The sequence below is a fragment of the Eptesicus fuscus genome, chromosome 7 (assembly GCF_027574615.1).
Source record: "Eptesicus fuscus isolate TK198812 chromosome 7, DD_ASM_mEF_20220401, whole genome shotgun sequence".
Taxonomy (NCBI): Eukaryota; Metazoa; Chordata; class Mammalia; order Chiroptera; family Vespertilionidae; genus Eptesicus; species Eptesicus fuscus.
Window position 1 is genome coordinate 94,047,386 of NC_072479.1, and position 17,444 is coordinate 94,064,829.

At 42.0% G+C, this 17,444-nt stretch overlaps 1 long non-coding RNA gene across 1 annotated transcript in view; it reads right to left on the reverse strand.

Annotated features, from left to right (window-relative positions):
* LOC114232700 (uncharacterized) overlaps window positions 1-14,511 on the reverse strand; it is a 32,011-nt gene extending 17,500 nt beyond the window's left edge. The window contains exons 1-2 of the long non-coding RNA XR_003618793.2: window positions 14,402-14,511; window positions 9,114-9,260 (exon numbers count right to left, since the gene is read on the reverse strand). This is a non-coding gene — a long non-coding RNA (uncharacterized LOC114232700). The remainder of the gene's footprint in view (window positions 1-9,113; window positions 9,261-14,401) is intronic.
* Between the last annotated feature and the right edge of the window lie 2,933 nt (window positions 14,512-17,444).

A 17,444-nucleotide genomic window follows, 5' to 3' on the forward strand; every position in this document is an offset into this window, starting at 1 on the left:
GAATGCAATATAACCACCACACCAACCTAGATAACTGGACTCCATCAGCCAAGTGGCCGACTGACCCCAGAAGCATGGCGTGTTCTGCCAAGATCACCCAAGCCAGAACTATTTAGTTCACAGAGGAATCACAAGCTAAGTTGTTGTTTTAAGCCACTAAACTTGTTGCACAGCAAAAGTTAATACAAGTGAATATCTAAAATGGTAAAATGAGTGGATAACAGAGTAAATGGGGACAGGGGTAATAACTAGACTTCTCAATGTATACCTTATTCTATAAGACCTGTTTCATTTTATTATTTTTAACCATGTGAATGTACTACTTATTAATCTATCTATACTAATAAAAGGGTAATATGCAAATTGGTCAGGACGCCCTCACAATAATGACCAAACAGCAGGCTGCGTGGGGCAACCAGGCCGGCAGGGGGGTTAGTGAGGGACGACCAAATGACTGAACAGCAGGCTGCATGGGGCGACCAGGCCAGCAGGGGGTTAGTGAGGGGCAACCAAACAACCAAGCAGCAGGCTGCGTGGGGCAACCAGGCCGGCAGGGGGGTTAGTGAGGGGCAACCAAATGACTGAGCAGCAGGCTGCTTGGGGTGGCCAGGCCAGCAGAGGGGGCAGTTGGGTAGCAACCAGGCTTGGGGGGGGGGCAGTTGGGGGTGATCAGGCCGGCAGGCAGAGACAGTTAGGGGTGACCAGGCCGTCGGGGGGGGGGGGGGGCAGTGAGGGGCAATCAGGCCAGCAGGCAGAGATGGTTAGGGGTGATCAGGCAGGCAAGCAGGTGAGCAGTTAGGAACCAGCAGTCCAGGATTGTGAGAGGGATGTCCAGGGATCGGGCCTAAACCAGCAGTCAGACATCCCCTTAAGGGTCCTGGATTGGAGAGGGTGCAGGCTGGGCTGAGGCGACCCTCTCACCCCCATGCACAAATTTCATGCACTGGGCCTCTAGTATATATATAAAAAGCTAAGCAATCATTACGACCAAACAACCAGAATGACTGGAGCGGAGCGACCAGTTGACCAGTCCCTATGACGCACACTGACCACCAGGGGACAGATGCTCAGTGCAGGAGCTGCCCCCTGGTGATCAGTTCACTTCCACAGCCAACCTCCTGCTGGCCAACCTCCTGCTGTCCCTCCTCCCAGCTGGTTGGCCCCCCTGATCAACCCCAATCGAGACGGGCCAGCCGGACACCACCCATGCATGAATTCATGCACCAGGCCTCTAGTTAAGAATAATATTACCTTTAAAAATATCTAGAGGAATTGTGGGATGCTACGGGGTAGCTTGCCAGCTATCACAAAAGGCACTAATTAATGGGGGTAGGTGTGATTCAGAGAAACAGAAGAAGTGATGGTCTGCAAGTCAATTGAGTCCTCACAGCCTTGTCCATGTCAGATATGGAACAAACATCTACCCAAATCCTCTGTCAGACACCCATGTCAGAGTCAACCTGTCTCTTCTTTCCTTCATTACTTACTCCAATCTATGAGCAAGGCTTGGGGCTCCATCTCTGACATGCCAGCTTCCTTTTGTCTCCACTGCCATCGCTATCATCCAGGCTACTCCAACAACTCATTACCCTGCTGCCATATTGCCTCTCTCCAATCCCTCTTTGTATTTAAGAATATCACTTAAAATATAAACTAGACCATGTCATCCCTTTTCCCCATCTTCTGCCTAAAGCCTTTAATGTCTTCTCACTATGTGTTGAATGTATGTAAACTCCTTGTCCTGATTTATAAGGCCCTGCAAGACTCTACTCCTATCAAACTGTCTGACCTCCTATGTCACCCTTCCAGAGACACCCACTAGACCCTAATTCCAGTGGCCTTTCTGTTTCTCAAATGCTCAAGCTCTTTCAGACCTTTGGCCTTTACAGACAATATTTCTTATGCCTGTCATTTATTTCTCTTCCATAGAATATAAACTCTATGAGGGCAGAACCCTGTCTGCCTTATTTATCACTGTATTTCCAGGTCTTAGCACAGGGCTTTCCACAGTGAAACCTAGACAAATACTTGACAGATGAACAAATAAACAAAAAGCAAGGTGGTTGAAGTAACCCATCTCCTTCCAATTCCACTTGAGTATCCCTGTTTTTAAGCATTCCCAGTTTCTTCTTAGTTTGTCTATCTGGCTCTACCCCTCACTTCACTCAAGTCTCTGCTGCAATGTCTGTGCCTTAGAAAGGACTGCCTTCTGAGGACAGTAGTCTCATGTAGTCTGAACTTGACCCTCTCCAAGTCCTTATCTATTTATCATTCTCTTAAGATATTTTTGGTGTTTATATTATGGCAGGATGGCCAATGTCTGCAGGAAGCACGGGCATGTGTACAGGTACATAAATGCAAAGAAATGGTCTGTTAATAATAGTTACTTCTGGAGATCTGGAGAAGTGTCAAAGGGAACACTACCTTTTCTATGACATTTGCCTTCTCTATAATATTTTAGTTTTATATTAAGAAAAATGCAAACATGTATTGCTTGTGTAATTAAAGATGATTAAAAACATTAATGAAACAAGTTTTAGCTGGAAAAAAAATGAACCTCCTTTTACCAAAGCACCTTTCTTGGGGGTAGTAGGAAGTGATCATGCAAATGGACTTTATCCCCTTCTCTGGGTAGAGGTGTAGAATGTTGCAAAAGACAAGCAGGCAGGCTGCCCTGGGAGGAGGTCCTCTGGATAGCCCAACACCCAAAATTTAGCAGCGTGGTAACTCATCTTCCTTCAGTGCATTTTAAGGACTTTCAACTTTTACTTTGAACTCAATCTCTTGTGTCAGGAGAGTGGAGTCTAATAAATAGAAAACTGTCTCAGCATTTTATCACAGAAGATTTCTGGAACATAGCTGCATCCCTGCAAAACCTATCCAGGACTTCTCAGAAAAGTCCAGGCCTGGATCCTGCAATTGCATCATGATGCAGTGATTGGATTCCACAGCTAAGTCAGCAGGATGTTATGCAGCTGTCATCTAGTATCTGGGCCACAGAGTCACATAGAGAGGTGTGATAACAAACAGCACGCTCCTCATATTTCTTATTAAATTTATTGGCATGACATTAATTAATAAGATCATGCAGGTTTCAAGTGTATATTTTTATGATACATGATCTGTATATTACATTGGCCTTTACCTGGCACCTCACTTCTCTTGGCAACGTAACTGTGATAATCTGGGGGCAGGTGTCACCATCCCTGTTTTCCTGAAGAACTCTGCTTCAGCAGTGCTGGCTTTTGAGTCTCTTGGCCACCCCTCAGAGCCTTTGCACTTGCTGCTCCTCTGCCGGGGAATGCACTTTTCCTAGATGCTTTGGCAGGATTCTTTTGTCATTCAGTTCAATGTTCAAAATTCATGTCCTTGAACAGCCTTCTTTGACCACTCAGGTTTCTCTCCAGTTACTTTCTGTAAATCATCTTGTCTTATATTCTGCACAGTACATAGCATTATCTGGGACTACGTGGTTTACTTATTTCTGTATTGTCTTCTCCCCCCTCCAATGTAAAAGGGCGTAGAAATTTGTCATGTTCATTGCTGAATACTCAGCACAGTTCCTGATACTCTGTAAGCACTCAGGAATATCTTGAATATACGAGGAAGTGATTTCCTAGAGATTCAGCTAGAACAGTGATTCTCAGCCCATAAAGGCTCATTAGAATCACCTAAAGGGCTTTTAAAAAATACAGTACCCAGGGCTACCCTCCAGAGATGGCCATTTAGTCATTTAACTGGACTGGAGTGGGGCCAGGCCTTGGTATTTTTTTAAAGCTGCCCAAGTGATTCTAAAGTGTTTCCAGGATTGGGGACCCTGGGCCAGATGATCTTTCAGGTCCTTTCTATGGCAAACCCGCCGCCCCCCAACAATGAGGAAAATATGGTGACGAGGACCACAATGGTCACAGGGGATGCAGTTGTACTTGGGCTGGGATGAAAAATGTGCAACTGACATCAGACAGGTGAAGATGTGTCCAAGGTCACTCACTTTATCAGCAGAACTGAGCCAGCAATCCACATTTTCTGATTACAAAATAGCAGATCTCTCCCTAGAACGTGTAGCCTCTCAGGTCTTAGATGCCCATTTACTCCATGATATTCTAAAAGACCCTACAGAAATCTGCACACATATTTTGACTTCCTTTCTCTGAACTTAGAATTGCATTTAAGTGGCAGATTCGCCCAGGGAGAAGCTTCTGAATATAAGCGTTTGCTCATTATTGTTCCTGTCCTTCTCATTTTCCTTCTGCTTCCATTCTCTTCCTCTCTCCATTTCTTTTGCTCTCTAATCTCACCACTTTCTATTTCCCAGCACTTTCTAAAATACTTCTTCAAACATTTGAAAGTTTTTCTTGTGTGTGTGTTTTTTTTATTTTATTTTATTTCAAAACTTGGAGAATTCTCTGCATAGCATTGTGGGCAATCTATGGATAAGAAAAAAAAAAAAAAAACCCTCTTCATCCAAATATTCCATCTCATCTTCATGCAAACAGGCCACACAGATTATACTTCACCACAAATCCCAGATGAGATTGTCTTCTCAGACCACAGAAATGGAGAAAGAATTGGAGTCTGCACTTGACCCTTCTCCAGGCTGTGGAAGTTGCAAAGTTCCTGGGAAAACAATAGACCATCAAGGCCTTCTGGGCATTTGGGGAAGATGGATCATATAAAATTTTGAGTTTTGTGAGCCTCTAACAAATCCTCTCTTCTGTCAATTAAGCAATTGATTTATGAGGAGTGAAGTTGCCACATGGTTTGGATACACCACGCTTTGGGGCTGAAAAGAGAAGGAAATGCGATTTTGTTTGGAAGACGTTTTAGACTGTTGGCTGTCTAGTGCTGAGAATAAAATCTGGGTGCAGAAAAGATGGAGAGGGGATGGGACTGATGCAGGTTGGAAGGATGGATTGGATAGGATGCAGGGTCTGGCCCTGAATGAAGCATTACATTGGTTGCAGCTGTGGGGTGGTTTGGAGGTCCCATTTTCATAGATTCCTTTAGACTCTCCTTTCTTTCTGATGAGATGGTGAGGGGACACAGGGCATGCTGGGTTCAGCCCTCCTGGCACTGGGAAGAGCATGTGTTTTGTGCCTGTGTATGTAGTTGTGAAACTCAGCAGATCTGACACTCTTCTCTGCAAGGGGGCTCTGGGGAAGAGGCCAGGTGGTACATGACACGGTTATTACAATGACCACACAGCACACACTATCCTCCCCTGATTCAGCACTTCATATTCTCCAGTGGAAAATGAGTGAGAAATGCTCATTTGTGTCAGGCTTCCCTCATGATTTAAATGCTGTATACTTCACTCAGGACACCTGTGTTTGTTGAGCAATAATAGAGGAGGCTTTTGAGAAGTTTGCAAAAGACCAGGCAGTGAAAGGGATGAGTAATGAATCGGAGGTTCCCTCTGGGCCTGAAGAGAATGAGTGTGTGGGAAGATGTAGTTGGGAGGAGGGAGAAGAGAAGAATGGGGCTGTAGGAAAAACTAGCCTTTGTATTCATCTATTCAGTAATTTTATAGCTATTTATTGAGCATCTTTGTGGACAAGGTACTTTTCTAAGTCTAATGGGTACGTCAAAGTGAATCCAAGAGACCTGCCCTTTCCTATCTTTGTTCAGCATATTCTTCCTTACCTTCTGTGCTAACTTTCCTGACTCCTGGGTGGACATATTGCTCTATTCTCTATGCTTCAGTAGCCTGTTGTGAAGACTTCTCTGGCAAGCACCACATTTATTATATCCTGATTTTCTGTGTACTCTTCTATCTACCCCATAAGACTCTGAGCTCTGCAGACAAAGATCATGTCATAGTCATGTTTGACCCCTGCATATGGGAGGTGCTCAATAAAGGTTGAGTAAATGGATTTAACAATCAATATTTAATTTGGAAAGATGGATTGGCCTTCACATATTTATAACTATGGTGATGTTGTTTGAATTTCCCAATCTGTTCCAGGAACTACGACTGTGGAAGTTGCAAGGTTTTTGGGGAAAAAAAATGACCATCAAGGTCTAGGCATTTGGGGAAGATGGGTCAAATGAAAGTTGAATTCAATTAAAATTGAATGTGATATGTTGAGACCCATGGATTTTCAATTTCTTTTGCCAGCCAATGTCAGAACTATCCTATGGAGGACTGGTATGTGGGCCCAAATTACAGGTCAGTATTTAGGCACAGTTGATACTATTTTTTTAAAATCAGTGTGGTCCTTCTCTAACTCATTGTTCTCTCTCCTACTGTCTCCATACCATACCTTTAATATGTGCCACATTTAGGAAGTACTCAACAGCAATGACAGTGATAGTAACAATTAGTATTTATCGAGTCCTTTCATGTGTCAAGGTCTATTCTAAGAGTGTTGCATGTTTCATTTCATTTATTCCTCAGACAATCCTATGAGGCTAATACTATTATTAGCATTCTAAAACAAGGGAGCTGGAACACAAAGAGTTTAAGTCATTTGCTCAAGGTCATACAGCTCTTGGGTGGGGTAGAAGCAGGATTTCTGCCCAGGCAGCTGGCCTCCAGGAACTTATCTTCTTTACTATATTGTCTCCCCATTGGGTTATGACCCTATAGGAGATTTATGCATAGGAGGGATAAACACACTTCATCTCTTGTGCTAAAGATCTGTTGCTAGCGACATATCTTGAACTGATTTTATTCTCCCTACTCTTCAAGGCTGGGCATCACTCCTGGGAAGTCATCCTCGAGCTCTTCCAGACTGAGACAGATATTGGTTTCTGTATTTCTATAAAACCCTTCACTCTTCTTTCTCAGGTGGCTTCAATTATAATTGTCTAATTTCTTATCTGTTTCTCCCATGAGTTTGTGAGTTCCTTAAGGACAGAAACTTTCATTTCTTAGTGCCTAGAACCTGTTGCTCAAGAAATATTTGTTTAGCTAATTAATTAATTAGGAAAAGTATTTTCAGTTTACTTCCAACTTCCCAAGACCCTTACCATATGCTTATTGCTATATTTATTCATTCATTTCATACACTGATTTATTCATTTTTCAATAAATATTTATTTAGGGAAGACTTTTATGCATTAAGAATTCTTCTGGGGCTGGAGTGATAAAACGTACATGGTTCCTGCTCATAAGAGGTTTATAGTCTACTGTTGGGGGGCTAGATATTAATCAGAATAATCTAATTAAAATTGGACTATTATTATGGGAGAAAGGCACAGGATGCTATGTAAAAATAAAAAACTGAACAGAATTGTCCCTGGGTCCCAGAGAAACCCATGATCCTACCAAAGGGTCAAATAGGTCATCCTTTGACTCTCTAGGAGGTATGCCCCTAAATCAATATTCATTACTGATGACAGCAGGGCAGTTGAATGCAAATTTGGAAAGTCTGGACAAGCCAATAAGTTATTCTTACAAAAAAATCTTAGAATAATTGAGTTGAAAAGACCCCAACGGTCACTGAATCCAACTTTAAATACCCCGAAAAAGCTCACATTAATATTCCAGGCAATCTGATTGTGTAAAGAGAATGCAAATCAATCCCAGCTTATGAGAATTTCCTCCATCTCCCAACACTGGTAATAAATAGATACCTACCTAGAAGGATCTACCTACAAACTTTAGGGACTTGTCCTGATGTTCCCAAGTACTTTTACACAGAATCTAGAATGAATCATCTCAAACCAAGTTTGAGTTTTTCCAGACATTTATTCCAAATTCATCTAGGTGCTAACCTCTGGTGGGTAAAACCAGATAGTAGAGATCAAACTTCTAATCCCAGAGAGTATTCTGATAGAGTGCATTTTTGTTTTATTTAATAGAGGGATCATAAGATATTGTTAAAACAACTCAAACATCTGGTTTGGGAATAAAGTCATTTTATTGTGTGAGTGCCAAGCTACAGAGCCAAGCTTACCAAGAAGGCCTCTCTCTCTCCCCGCCTTCCAAAAACCCTAATACCCAACTGTAATAATATGTAACCTCCAACACAAATGAAGAGCAAAGGGGAACTAAGTGAGCTCTTCAAGCAAGACTCAAAGAAAATTCACCTGGTGGTTGGAAAATCAGAGCAATATGGAGCAGCTATATGCCCCTTTGAATCTTTCCTCCAGCTAACTGCCACCTTCTCAGACTCTCAGTGAAAACATTCAGAAAGGAAGCAGTATCCAAAAGGAGTTTTTATTGAATCCTAGTAAAATTCCTCCTCCCATTATCTCTCTCCTCTCCTCTAACAAGCTGAATGTCTGATGTTCAGTCTTAGATAACACAAGAATCAGAGTTGGCAAGGATGCTTAGAGGACAATTAGAATGGTGCTGTTCTCTCTACATGTGTCCAGAGCTTGTTTCATCCTCTCCTGCTGTTGCTCTTTGGCTCTAAATATGCTCTTAAGCTATTTAGATTCATTTATTTATTCAAAAAATATCGGTGAGCACCTATCAAGTAACAGGCTTTGTACCAGGCACTGCACTCTAGGATGTGATGGGTATTTATATTTTAAGCAGCCAAGATACAATTAAATAGACATATATAGAAAACCATTGCTAGTTATAGGGGAGCTATGAAAGAAAAAAGGCCCTGGGAATGCAGCTACCTAGGAATTAAGCTACCTGAGAATGCAGCTACTTAACCCTGCCATTTTCCCCTATCATGCTCATGGCAGACCCTTTAATCCAGGGGTGGGAAATGTCTGACCCTCGGGCCATATAAGGCCTGCAAAATCATTTGGTCTGGCCCTACCAAGGCATTAAAGATGAGTTAATTAAATGTTTGACCAAATATAGCAGGCTAATTTTTAAGTTGATAATTGATATGGCCCTCAAATGATGTTATAAATATCCAAATGGCCCTTGACAGAAAAAAAGGTTCCCCACCCCTGCTTTAGTCAATCATGACACCCTTCCCACATCCCAGACAGTCAATTCCAAATGGTCAAATTGGCAAACAAGATGAAGTCCACTTGCTGTCCCCAGCCTGAGTTTTCAGTCAGGGACAATTGAATTCCAAAATAAATCTGCCTACCCATAGTATCAAAGAGTTGGAAAACAGCCCAGATACCTGTTTTGCTTAAACTCTTGCTCTACAGTAACCAAAAGAGGGGCAGCAATGAGCCACAATCTGCCAGCTCACCAGTGGCAAGGCCCTGGCAGGACCCCAGTCTCATGACTCAAATTCCAAGACCTTTGCCTGTTGTCTTCAATGGGGACTGTCACATTTTTGTCTTCTCCTACTCAACCATTTCTCCATCCACTTGTTGTACTTTCATAACTGAAGAACCTAGAAGAGGGCGAGAAGAAAAGTTACAGAGTCAGCAGTTAAGCAAATGTTGTAGCTAGCAAGATAAATCAAGGAGCCTAAATGGGAAAAGTAAATCAGAACCCAGCAACTGAACAGGAATTAGATCCTTTCTTTCTTAACTGTGTCAGAATTTCCAGAATATGGAGAAATTGTCCTCTTGAGTCCTCAAATGGTCTTTTCAGGTGTGGGAGCTTAGGAAAGAAGGGAGGGGTTAGTATAAGAAAGATGAGGAGGCTTGGGTTAGATTGCTTCTTTTTGGTATTTACTACCCACTCTTTCATTGACTATCAATCTAATGCAAATGCTGGCAATGATCCAGCACATATGACAAACCTGCAATGTTATGTTTTGCATTGGAAGCAGTTTTCCAGAGGAAGTCAACTATCAGCAGGGTTTCAGGCAGACAATCCAAGACTACTCACAGAATTGACTCAGCGGTTATTTTGTCCAAGGAACATAGAGCAAGTTTGCTAAGTTTGGGTCATTCTGATAAATTCTTGAAAACAGGGACCCCAGACTGCAAGGGGAGAACATCAAAGATCTCCTGGGGTTGTAACTAAGAGTTGGCAACTGGCCCATGTCCTCACTTCACTCCAGCCTTGGGGCCTGCAGCGAAAGAAAATTCACACAGAACTCTTCCCCTGCTTTCTGTAAGGCCATCTGCTGAATCGTGGCTCCCCTGAAGAATCAGAGCTGCTCGATTTGAAAAAGTCTCAGATCACCTAGTCTGGCCCTTACTCCAGGGAGGTGGATTAATGGTACAAGACTATACCATAGGCTTTCATGTGAAGAGAAGTGGGATTAGAGGACTCAGTGAGCAGAGGAGTTCCCAGAGATCTCCATGGGAATAGGAGGTGACTCCTTGGCTCATGTAAGAAAAAAAAAAAATAGGACATAATAGGACAGCAGTCCTCAAAGTTTTGTGTGCACCAGAATGACGTGGAGGGCTTTTAAAACAAATCATTGGACCTCACCCCCAGATCCTGCAACTCTAGTAGGTTTGAGACTCAAGAATTTGCTATGCCTTTTTTTCTAAATTTACTTCTTTGTAAATTTTTTTTTTCAGTTCAATATTATTTTGTACTCAGGGGCACAGCCTAGTGGTTGGACATCATCCACTTTACAAAGTATTCTCCCTGATAGTCCATTTCTCCTTTTTTAAAAAATATATAGTTGGCTTACAATTATATTCGTTTTAGGTGTACAATATAATGATTTGACATTTATACATGTTATGATATGATCACCACACTAAGTCCAGTAACCATTTCTGATGAGTCTCCAGTTGATGTCAATGTTGCTGATCCAGAAACCACACTTGGAGAACTTTTATAATAGGTATAAAGAGAAAAACACACACACTATGACAACTGCCCAAAGTCATCCAGTTCCCTTGCCTCTGGAAGCATCAGAGAGGGAGTTGGAGAGTAGGCATTCTCCATAGTTAGATAGATGGATGTTAGTCTTTTCTATCCATTAAATGTCATATTTGAACTTAGGGCTCTAGGCTGGGTAGGGCCTGTGCCAACTGGTATAGGCCACAAAACTAATTATCTGGTGGGGGCAGAGGGCAGGGATTCTCTTAAATGGCTGAGCCCTAGAAAGAGTGAGGGGTTCCCTTGAGTCTGGTGATCCAGTGAATTGGAGTGGGAGTGTATTAAGCAGCAGAGAGGAGAGCCAGTTCTCCTGTTTGCCATTGTGTCACCAAGTATATGATGGGCTGGAAATTATACTTTTTTTTTCATTTTCCAATTATGTGAACGTTTTTTCTTATTTAAGATATGCTGTAATGTGAGAGAAAGAGCTCTGGACCAGGAGTTGGCAGGGCCCATCCTGGTTCCACTGTGGTTAGTTTTGTGATGCTGGGCAGAACACCTTAGCGCTTTGCATCTTAGCTTCTTCTTCTGTGGATGGAAATGACCATGTTTGCCCTATAATCCTGCTGAACCCCTTGAGGGTCCAATGTAAAGGATCAGATGTAAAGGCACTTGACAAGAATATAAGTGTTAATAGAAATGGAATAAATTATTATTCATTCATTCAACAAGATTGCATTGAACATCAACCATGTGCTGGACTCTGGGGATATGGTAAGGAACAAAATAAACAAAGACTCGTTGTAGGGAAAAGAAGAAATCTTTCATTTTAGTTAGTTTTTCCTCGCTCGCCCCCTATCCTGACCTTGCCACTACTGAGAAGATTCCTAATGGGACAGCAAAGAGTTAATAGATGCAGCTTTGGAGGTTTGCTGGGAGAGAGTCTTCAGGTACGCTTGCATGCCCTCTCTGGAATACTACATATTCTAATCTCTAAACTCCAGATGACAGATGAAGGAAAATAGGCACAGCCAGCAAGGGACAAGTGCAGGGGGGAGGGAAAGGTCCTGCAGTGGAGTCACTGGGCTCTTATCTTTGTATTCAATGGATGGCCTTCGGTGAGATGTTTAAACCTCTGTGGCCCCATTTCCATCAGTCATATGGAGATACATTGGGGCTAAATTTCAAGTGTTGCTTGTCTGAACATTAAAGACATCTGCCCCAGCTGGTAAAGTTTCTGTTCTTCAAGTGACCCCACTCCTTGCGACATCTAGTTCTGGGACCTCTGGACCTTTCCACACTCCAGCAACTAGGAGATAATGCCTGGTTCAGTGGGTGCCTCCAATACCCACCTCCAGTGCAACTTCCAAGTCCTTTCTGATTGATATGTCAAACCAACTGCTAAATATTTTTTAAACTTATTTTTTGAAATATGTTTTTATTGATGTTTTTAGAGAGAGAGGCAGGGGTAAGAGAGATGGAAACACCAATGGAAACATCAATTAGATGCCTCCTGCATGCCCCCTACCCAGAATCAAGCCCACAACCCAGGCATGTGCCCTGACAGGGGATTGAATTGGCAACTTCCTTTTTTAATATATGTGTGTGTATATATATATATATATATATATATATATATATATATATATTGCTTTTTTACAGAGAGGAAGGGAGAGGGATAGAGAGTTAGAAACATCGATGAGAGAGAAACATCGATCAGCTGCCTCCTGCACACCCCCTACTGGGGATGTGCCCTCAGCCAAGGTACATACCCTTGACCGGAATCAAACCTGGGACCTTTCAGTCTGCAGGCCGATGCTCTATCCACTGAGCCAAACCGGTTTCGGCTGAATTGGCAACTTCTTGGTGCATAGAACAATGCTCCATCCACTGAGCCACACTGGTTGGGCCCAACTGCTAAATATTTTTGACCAGCATTTAAATATCACTTGTCTATACAATGTTTGTGACAATCACATAATGATCTCAGTAAGCAAATGTCTCAATCGCTACCATTAAGTGGATGCTCAATACAGTTTTGTTTCCCCTTTGGCAATGGCAGGTTTCTTAGTGATGTAGGGTGGGCAGAGGTGGGCACAAAGGAAAGAAGGGCAAGACGCTGGTTGAGAAGGAGCAGAGAGGGAGAATATTGTAAATGTGCAGGGAGAAACACCTCTCTGGACTTGTATGTACTTAGCAAGGACCTTCCTGGAGTCCAAAGAGAAAGCAAGAATCCTGCCGAAGGGCTCAGAGTTCCTTGAATGCAGCACAAAGTGCCATTGTTAGGTAGTCACGGCTCTTGCACACATCACTGATTTATTTCGTTCTAATCTCCTCTTCACTGGGGAGACAAAAGTCTGAGCATTTCTCTCCTTGCCCAGCCCTGCAACCTGCTACTTGGAGAATAGTTTCCTTGTTTCACTGGGGCTCCTCTCACATTTGCACTTTCTTGGCAAAATCTGCTGCAAGATATCAGAGTTCCCAGGCACACCCTGCAACATTGATATGTTTGGAATGTAATCAAATGCCCCCATAAAATGGGACTATTTCCCCCCACCCCCGCTGGCACTCACTTTAAAATTATTTCAAAGCGATCAAAATACAAATTATTAGGACTCTGCCCTTCACAATGAGCTTTTTAGGATTTGGATAGACTTCTCACTCTTCCCAAGAAACGAGGTCAGGCATGTCCCTGATTTTGACATGGCAGCGCCAAGAGTGGTAAAAGGTGGCTGGGGTCCAATCTTGTTTTTCAGTGATACTTCTTTGCCTTGTTCCTTGGCATCGTCTTTCTTGCAGGAGGGGCCTGGAAAAGCCACTCACAGCAGTCTCAAGTAGCAGGGTCTCAATGCCAAGAATCAGCAAACTAAGAGTCCCAACCCTGTGGCCTCGATGGCTGGTTGTGAGCGGTCATGGGTCTGAAAGTCAAGGCCCACAGGGGTGTGAGCCCAGAGAGAAAAAATTTTTGCTGTATACCGGTCCTATAATCCCTCATTGGTTACTCCCACTGTGTCCCTTGACTTCACCCCAGTGATTAGTTACATTGATGTTTCTCTATGATTCTCAATCCCTCAGACCCACCCTCCCCACCTGGCTCTCAAAAGGATGCCTGGCTTACCCACTTAATTGAGAAGGTCCATCTTCCCCACTCACCAGTCCTCTCCACCCCAGAGCTTTGTTCCTTTCTCCCTTGGCCTTTATTCACTCCCTTTCCTTGTCTTCGGGCTCTGAGGAAGGGATGCCAAAGGGAATGCTGACATGGGCTGATGATCGAATATCACCCAGTGAATCTTCTCCCTCGAGTAATTTCTCCTCTCGGGGGCAGCCTGGTCCTTTCTTGCAGCTCTTCCTCCTTTTTGTAAGAAGGAGCCTCAGTCCTTCTCAGCTGGTGAAATGGACACAAATACCCTCTAGCAGCCCCTCCTTCCCTTCCTCATTAGAATTGTTGAATTGATAGTCTACACTGGCTGGCTCCCCTTCTCAATCCCTCTCATTCCTTAAACCCTTGAACTCTGCTTCTGCTGGAGTGACATTATTGAAAACAGTCTTATAATAATTGGTGAAACAACTATTTCACCTCTTACTCTCCTATCACCTGAGTCAGGTGTTTTGTTTTGTTTTCTTACCTTCATCTTTCCCCTCCAGGGCATATGATCCTGCTGACATCCCCTTTCTTATATATTTTTAAATTTGTCAATTACAGTTAACATTCCATATATTTTTATATTAGTTTCAGGTGTACAGCACAGTGTTAGACATTTATATAATTTACAAACTGGTCCCCCCGGTAAGTCTATTACCCACCTGATAGCATACATAGCTATTCAGTGTTAGTGACTATATTCCCTTGGCTGAACTTGACATCCCCATCCCCTTTCTTCTTGAAAGGGTCCCTGTACACGATGTTAGTCATGTACTCCTGCAACAAGAAATAGTTTTTCTCAAGTTTCCTAAGTGGCTCCTCCTTGGCCAAGAAAGGAAAGCATTCCCAAGATTCTTTTCCTCTCTCCCTTTCTCTCCCCTCACTTGCTCTTGTCTCTGTCAACAGTCTTACCCAGGGCCATGGTCTCGGTGACAGCCCCTGCCTCTGCAGACTGACTCCCGAATCCTTCCCTCCAGAACTCTCTGGCCTCCTGCATTCCAGACCATAATTCTAACTATCTGCTGGACTTCTCCTCCTCTATGTCCTGCTAGGATCTCACAGAATTTTCAATACCAAAGCCGTTCTCTTCTCTTTCAATCATCTGGCTTCTTTAATTTTGTAAAAGGTACAAATATCAACTTAGTCAAAATATTTTACTCTGCTTTGTCTCATCCCATTTATCTAACTCACTTTTTATGTTTGATGGTTTTCTGAATTGTCTCTTGGCTCCCCTCCCTCTTATCCCTTACAATTGTTAACACCCACGGGTACACATTTCTTCTTATCTGGACCCCTGCAATAGCCTGGTGGGTGGTCATGCTCCTTTTCTACTTGTTTGAAGCACCTCAGCCAAATCAGTCCCCCCGATTTCCATGTCCCATAAAAGTCTTCCATGGTTTCACTTCTCTGTCAGTTAAACTTGCACTCTCAAACACCATTCCAGGCTTTCACAGGTTCACCCTCGAAGATCTTTCTAGGCTTAATTCTCAGTACTGTTCTATAATTAGCCTATGTTCTAGTCAAATGAGATGACACAATTGCCTAGTATTACAGCCCAAAGATTTCCAATTTCTGTCCCTTTGTTTATATTCTTTCTTTTGCCTGGTACCCCCAAGAGCACTTTTGCTCAAGTACAGAATAATCTTATTTCTTCTCTAAATCCCTACAAAACTTAGTTTGAACTTCACCCTGACCATTGTCAGCTTACTGGCCTATTTTGAGAGCTTGACTTCTTTACTTGTCTCTTCTCCAGTTTGACTTTGGTGGGGAGGGGACAGAATATATCACATAGGCCTCCTTGGAATTTTGCATAGCACCTGGGCCAGTATCTTCTATGTAGTAGGCCTCAATATACACTTGTTGAATGTTGAATTTGGGGAAAAAATTATAATTTTAGGGACTTTTAAAATATATTTATTGTATCATGTTTTGGAAAAAAATTTCTATTTATTTTTTAATTTAATTAATGACTGGAAAATACTAGAAATTAGTCATCTCACATAAACATTCTCACAACAAACTCATGTCTGCTCAAAGGCTACAACTTTCACCAATATTTTTATAGTGATAATTAATTCCTATTTAAATAACTTAGTGGAAAAAGAAAATAAATATCTGATGTAATGTACCCAGAAGCTTCAGAACTATGAAGTTATGGAACTGGTACTTCTTTAAAAATATGTCTAAATCTTTGTAATAAATAAACATCCAAGGTATTAAGCACAAGGTCCCTATATCCTCTTCCAAACTCAACTTTTTTCACTTACATTCTGTCTGTAAGATTATTTAAGGAATGACAAATAACATAAGGTGATACACCTGACCACAGAATCTTAAGAGGGGACCCTACTGGTCTTTGCATGTGGTGTTTTTTTTTTTATGACCCTATAAATCCAGAAAAGAAAATGTTGAACTCAATCAGCTACTTGAATTGACTCTCCAAATTAAAAAGAAAAATAAAGAAAAAGAAAAGAAAAAAGAAATATTTGGAAAATACTCTCAATAACTAACAAAAAATAGTTGTTTAGTAAGTACAGGGACCATATGTCAATACAATACCTTGATTGTTCCTCCCACAGGATTAAATCCAGTTCTGAACACCTAGCGAATGACCAATCAGTCCTCAGTAATTGATTACAGATAGTTGATTTACTTTTAAGGCACTCTTGGAAACTTTCCTTGATTCCTCAACTCAGGTGAAAGTTGACAACATGTGTAGACCAAACCTGTTATTGACTGAGAACTAACCACACAATTTTGTCAAACAATTACTTGTTAACAAAATTCATGCCTTGGTAAATGAGAAAAAAAGGGGTTGGCAGGTGAGATCCAACTCTGTCTCTTTTTTTTTTTTTTTTTTACAGTGCATGTGTATGTTTTGTTTTCTTTTCTTTTTTCCCCATTTGTACGTACTTTGGTCCTGGCTGCAGAGTGTAAACAAGAAGCCCTATCTCACTTGGGGTGACTGAGCTCTCATCACCAGGTAGGCTCCTTTAGCCATTTGGGACCATTTATATGCCACAGGCAAAGTTTTCTTCATCCCAAACTATATTTTGAAGCAAGTTCAAGGAAATTCAAAATAGCAGAGTTGGGTGGAAAGAATAAGTCTTTTGTTCAGCATGTACAGTTTGAATTGTGTGAGGAAGCATTGCTACTTCCATTTCATTGCCCTTTACTTTGGAAGAACCACTTTTTCTTTTTTTTTTTTTTTTTTTTTTTTATGAAGTCAGGAGAACTCTAAGTCAGAAGGCTGTCCATAGCTGAGTCTCATGGACAGATGGCTGGCTCAAACACACAACAAAGGGTCTGTTGTGATGTTGCCAATTCTCTTTCATGAAATCTTTTTGGTATAAACTGGAGAAAGCACTTTGTTCAGTTAAAGATTTTTTTCTGCCAGTTGTCTTTGCCAAGGTCAATGTTTCTATTACAAGGGGTAAATATACACTCCCCCTGGTGGCTGATTTAACACATTTTCTTTTACCGAAAGACCCATGGATCTCAAGCCAGTGTCCTAGTGTATGTATATTCATTTAACAAATATGTATTGAGTTCCTATTATGTGTCAGGCCGTGCACTACTAAGTAACTGGTGTTGGAAAACCCGAGGCCTTGCTCTGGATCTCTATGTACTAACCAACCACTGGACCTGTTCACAGGCAGCCACCTAACCTCTCTGTACTTTGTTTTCTCAACAATGAAGCGTACA